Source organism: Panthera pardus, unplaced genomic scaffold, assembly GCF_024362965.1.
Source record: "Panthera pardus isolate Hobbes unplaced genomic scaffold, ASM2436296v1 HiC_scaffold_26, whole genome shotgun sequence".
In the NCBI taxonomy this organism is placed as follows: domain Eukaryota; kingdom Metazoa; phylum Chordata; class Mammalia; order Carnivora; family Felidae; genus Panthera; species Panthera pardus.
The window spans coordinates 4,381,314-4,387,183 of record NW_026526832.1 but is presented as its reverse complement, the minus strand read 5'-3'; positions in this window follow the sequence as shown (position 1 = coordinate 4,387,183).

The following is a 5,870-nucleotide window of genomic DNA, read 5'->3' as shown; positions in this document are numbered from 1 at the left end:
AGATTCTCACACTGCTACCCCACACCCTTAAGGTCATCTCATTAATTATCAGTAAGCTTGTGGGATACCCGATATTTCATAGTCACATCACATAATTCAACCAGTTGCCCAGGAACATGGCTCTCCCAACGTTAAGGTCATCGGACAAGTGTGGACTGGTGTGTGAATTGGCGTGAGATGCTATTCAGTGGGCCTTTGCTACTGGAAAGTTTCATTCATTCGTTCATTCATTTGCTTGATTACTATTTACTCAGAAGATATACGAGGTGTATTCCTTTATGGGACTATTTTAACAAAGTACCACAGACTGGGGGTAAACAACAGAAATTTATTGTCTCACAGTTCTGGAGCCCACTAGTCCAAGATCAAGATACCGGCAAGGTTGATTTTTTTCTGAGGGCCCTGAGGGAAAATCTATTTTCCATGCCTCTAGCTCAGCTTCTGGTGATCTGCTTGCCATCTTTGGGGTTCCTTGGATGCGGAAGCGTCTCCCCAATCTCCGCCTTCGTCTTCTCATGTCTGTGTCCAGGTGTCCCCTTTTCAGAAGGACCGACTGTACTGGATTCGGGACCCACCCTACTTCCAGTGTGATCTTGTCTTACCTAATCACGTCGGCAACTACCTTATTTCTAAACAAGGTCACATTCCGATGTGGATTTAGGATGTCAACTTAAAGATTTTGGGGGGGATACATTTTCAGCCCATGACACTACGTGTCTGGCATGACATTAGCCCTGGAGATTGAGAAATAAAGAGCTGGCCCTGAGAAAGAAGTAGCTTACCCTTAGGGAAACTGATGGCTGCACGCCCCTCTCTTCTCACAGTTGTGATCCCATCAAAACAGATGTTAGCCCAGAGCAAGTTCAGATGCCCAGGACCTAAAGAATCTACCCACGCACACTGGGATAACACTTTTTTCAACAGGTAGGGTTAGGGGAGACTTTCAGATTCTGAGGACCTAAAACATTAGGCACTACACCTAAGAAGTGTGTAAACCATAGACGGCAACAACACAGAGGAAGGGGGCACTCGGGTGACCCCGTGTCTCTAATCCAGTGAGAGATGCTCTAATGGAGGACAGAACACAGGCAGAGAACGCATCTCCTGCTGGCAGGAGGGAGGAGGGCAGCCAGGTGATGTCGGAAGACTACGCCAGAGCTGGTCCCTGAAGAAGAGGCAGCATTTTGCAGGGTGGGGGGGGGCGCTGGTGGTGAACAGGATGGGGACACGTCGGACAGAAGGAGCGGCTGAGCAGACACGCTGCGAACAACAGGTCCCGGGTGTGTTTCCGAGAACCTCAATTCCGCACATTGTTCAGATGGTTTCTTGTCACCGAGCTGGTGCATGTGGGAAGTGAAAGTGTAAAATACGGTGGTTTCAGAAATAGGGTGTTATTTTGGGTGCACCTAAAAAGTTCGATAGCCTAGCAGATCACTTTACAAGTTCAACAAATATATTTTAAGTAAAATAGTGTGACTAAGTTTCTTAATTTCTGATCATCCAAAAAAGGGACCCCAAGAGCATTGAAAAGTGAGTTTATTTTTACTCATATATTCTGAAATTCTCTGCCATCTAAAGGACCAAAGTAGCCCAAACTTTAATCTGTGTTGTATTAAAAGGGAAAAACCTCTCTTCACCCTCCTTTCTGTCTTCCTCTCACACAGATTTGGTGGAATTTCTTGAGGTATCGATGGGGCTCTTCTGCTCCCAAGGCTCCTCTCCCAGGTCATGTAATGGGGTCATTCCGTGTTCCCTGTTTCTGCCAAATATGACTTAGCAGAGGAAATGGAAGCCTTTCCCTTTCCCTTTGAGTTTAAATCTCAGGTCCCGGGATAAAACAAGGGTCCAGGAGGAATGTGTGACCTTACAAAGTAAGTCTCTGACTTCAGCTGTGCAGTGGTCACCTGAGCAGAGGGGAGGATTCTGGGAAAGGCCTGTGCCCCAAAGTGTGTGCCATGCATACTCACCCTGCCCTTTTGGTGATCAAGAAGCAGAAAGATAATCTCAGACCCCAAGGCAAAGCCCTGGGTGGAGCAAACCCCAAATTCCCCAGGAGAGGCACGCAGAATAAATACCTATTTAACGGTTCAGAATTGGCAAGCCAGACCCAACATGTGAAGTTGGGTCATGTGACGTTCACACGACTCCCCTAGGAGGGGTGGGATCTCCTGAGAACTTCCCAGGCCCAGAGAGAGCAGGCTTGAAGCAGAGTCGGGATCAAGCAAGAACAAGAGACAACAGCAGTGACCAGCAGGGCCCCATGACCAAGAACTGGCAGGAGAGCATCTTACGAATTCAAGTGGAGAGACTCTGGCGTCAGGGCCAGGCAACCGGCCCAGCCCTCAGCACTGGGCACATGCTCAGGAAAGACAGAGGATGCTGACTGACCAAGAATAAGCTTCCTCTGCCTGTGCAGAATGGGAGCCTGAGAAATTAAATTATGTGAAAGAAAAACCAAGGTGCATTTCTTGCCATTGACTCCAGGGCCTGAGATTGGTGCCTGCCTCTGGGACATGAGTCTTGTTAAATTGCGGTGGCTTCTCCTTAATCACCCAGGGAAAGGGAAAGGGAAGGGCAGGGGTGCGGCGATGCATGGTGACTCAGCCTGCTTGAACTGAACAGTCAAGGCAGAGGTGGGAGGGAAGAAGGAGAGGCAAAGTTTTGAAGGCAAAACAGATAAAAGCAGTAAGCGAAAACGAGTGGTGGGGGCCGTGCCACCGTCTTGTCCCATGGCAATTCCCAAAGGTCAGGATGCTGGGCCTCCCTAGATAACCACTGCTTCCACCTTCACCTCAACACTGTGTTGTCTGCAGTCAGGGTGAGCTCTGTAAGGCCAAGGGCTCAGGTGCATCTAGGTGTTGAACAGAGTGCCAGGTGGCGACTGTGTTGGAAAGGATGACATTGGCCTTGTTGAGCAGGACGACTGAGGAGCTCACGGGAGCATAAGAAGTATGAGTCCCACCAAAACTCCCACATGCCTTGGGACTTCCCTTTCCCACCTGGGAATCCAGTCTGTCCCGTTGGCATGAGTGCACTTTAACTCTTCGCAAAACGGTTGCCTGCATAACAGAATGACCAGGTAGAGAGGGTGTGCCAGACACATAGCCCACCGCTCCCTCCAACCCACACCACCCGTATCAGCCACCTTCTAGATGACCCTAAGGAGAAGGTCAAAGAAGCCATCAAAGCCTCAGCGTCAGCATCCCTGAACTTCCAACACAGCCCTGAACTTCCAACAACTCAGACTTCTCGCAGGCAGAAAGAGCAAACCCCAATTCTTGCAAACTTCTCCCTTTTGGGTTTTCCATCATTTGCAACCTACCCAAGCCCTGACCACTCTGGTCTGCAGGTGGGGTATGTGGACGGGGCCTTGGAGACCCCCCACAGTCCTCTCCAGCCCATAGCTTCCAGCCCCCAGGCTCTTCATGTGGCAATAGACAGGGCACCCAACATTATGAAACCATAGCCAGACAGACCTTCTGTCAAAGGAAGAGAGACAGGAAAGGCCTGTGTTTGAGGCCACAGACCAACACAGTCAATCCACCCCTCCTGAATTTCACTTCCTGACTCACATTCTTGATTCAAGTCATCTGGTTATCATGAGCCCCAGTCATTGGACCCCCAATAGCATTCCTTATGTAGGAGACAATATGCATGCTCGTTCTATGGAAGGTCTTGGGTCTCCAAGGCTCTGAAATTCTTGTACCTACTTAATTACAACACATATGATCAAGAGATCAAGAGCATTGCCAAGAAATTGTTTCTAAATTGGGGCTCCAACAAATCCAGGGTATATGGGGCGACCTACTTCCAACAAGCCTCAGCAAGACCTGTTTCAACATGGGGTACCATGAACCCACCTCATCTCAGTGTCAACCAGAACACAAACGCCCGTGAAAATGCAGAGTCCCTCATCCTGATGCCTATCATCATCCCAGGGGAGGAGGAAATAGAAGATGGAAAGACCTACTCTATTCTAATCTAATCTATTCCAGGAGAGGAAAACAATGATTCCCTGGACAAGAGCATGGCCTAGTAAGCAGAATGAAGGAATGTGGTGCTTACTGATTTTGGAAAATAACTTTAGTTGTCACATGAGTAAGGAGTGTCAATGTCCAGATAAAGGCTGATCCCTGCATGATCAGCAACACACTTGGCCCAACATGGAAAGCTGAGAATGTGGGAGGTGCACAAAACGCATTCAAGTTCAGCTCCTTGTGTGAGCAGGCCATAGGGAGAGGATGCTTGTGGGCACTTCCCAAATTTTTCAGGACCTGGTACTGACTCTAAGCGAGACTGAAGTTAGGGATGCCTGGATGGTCTCATCAGTTAAGCATTCACCTCTTGATTTCAACTCAGGTCATGATCTCACGGTTTGTGAGATCAAGTCCCACATCAGGCTCTGTGCTGACAATGTAGAGCCTGCTTCGGATTCTCTCTCTCCCTTTCTTTCTGCCCCTCCCCTGCTCTCATGCACACACATGTGTGCACACACTCTCTCTCTCTCAAAATAAATAAGTGAACTTAAAAAAAATAAGAGACTGAAATTAAATGTTTGTCAGAATGATTAGAGCAAACTTTACAAAGCACTTCTGTGGGGACCTCTTGCCGCCCAGGGATATGACCCCTCGGGCAGATGGCTCCGAAAGCTGCGGGTCTTTCATATTGGCCTACATCCCTCAGTTCTGGACTTTTCCACTATATGGGTTATAAATCATCCAAAACTCACTTCCATGAGGATTCCAGTGTGGATCCCTCACTCATTGTGAGACCAGATGCAGCTTTCAAGCATCCCCCAAACAGAACCAACACTACAAATGATAAATTAATAAGAAACAGAAAATTTAGGTGAAGAATATGGGGAATCAAGAGAAAGGGTCCATCACATACCATCCAGGAAAGAAGCATGAGCCAATGCAGGATCAGGCCCAGGGGAGAGAATCTGAGCCACGGGACCGGCTGTTCTGGTGTGTTTGACAGCCACTAGGACTGTGGAAAGGACATGTTATGCAAGCAGAAAGAGGAGAGGGCCAATGGGAGGAGAGTTGTTAGAAGACACTGATTCTGCTTTTCCCCATTTGGCCATGACACCAAAGTCTCCCGCCAAGTAATTTGGCTCACAAACGTTCATCATGGGAGATCTGAGCATTAAAGAGCAAATAAACAATCACAACTAAGTACCCCATGTGCTGGCCAAAAGACATGCTCCCTAGGTAGCAAATGGGCAGGCAGACCACTAATACTCCAAGAAGCACAACTCGGCCAATCATGATGTCCACAATGACCATCGATTTCACAGGGTGTATGCAGTTGGTCCACAGCTACTAAGGTTTCTGCCTGTGTGGCCGTCAGATGTATAGATGAACAAAATGGTTTCTAGATGTTTCAAGAGAGTTTTAGGCTAGTCACAGAATCAAGGCAGTGGTGAATTTGACTTTTCTTTTTACCCAGTCATTAACAGACCCTGTCAGGCAATGTGGGTGCCTCTAAGTTCACCTTTACTAAGGACACCAAGAGAAGGGAGTTTGGGGCTGCTTTCATGGGGAGGCCACCAGCTAGTTCCATGGTGCCACCCACCCAAGTTAATGCTTATTGCAAATGATTAGTTAATGGTTTTAACCTCTTGGTCTAAAACCACCACCTTGAATTTATATAGCACCCGCCTTCCTACAAAGGCCTTCTAAAATTCTTGCAAATTCTTCCCCTTTGCCTTTTCACCCCAGTCATGGGGTTTGGGCTTGTACGCCCTGCACAAACCACCACAACCACACATTAGTGGTCCCTGCCTCTAGCCTCCCTCTGCCCCTGATATGTCAGAGAACATTGTTTCCAGGCCTCTGCAAGATTATTCCCTCCTTGGTACACTTTGG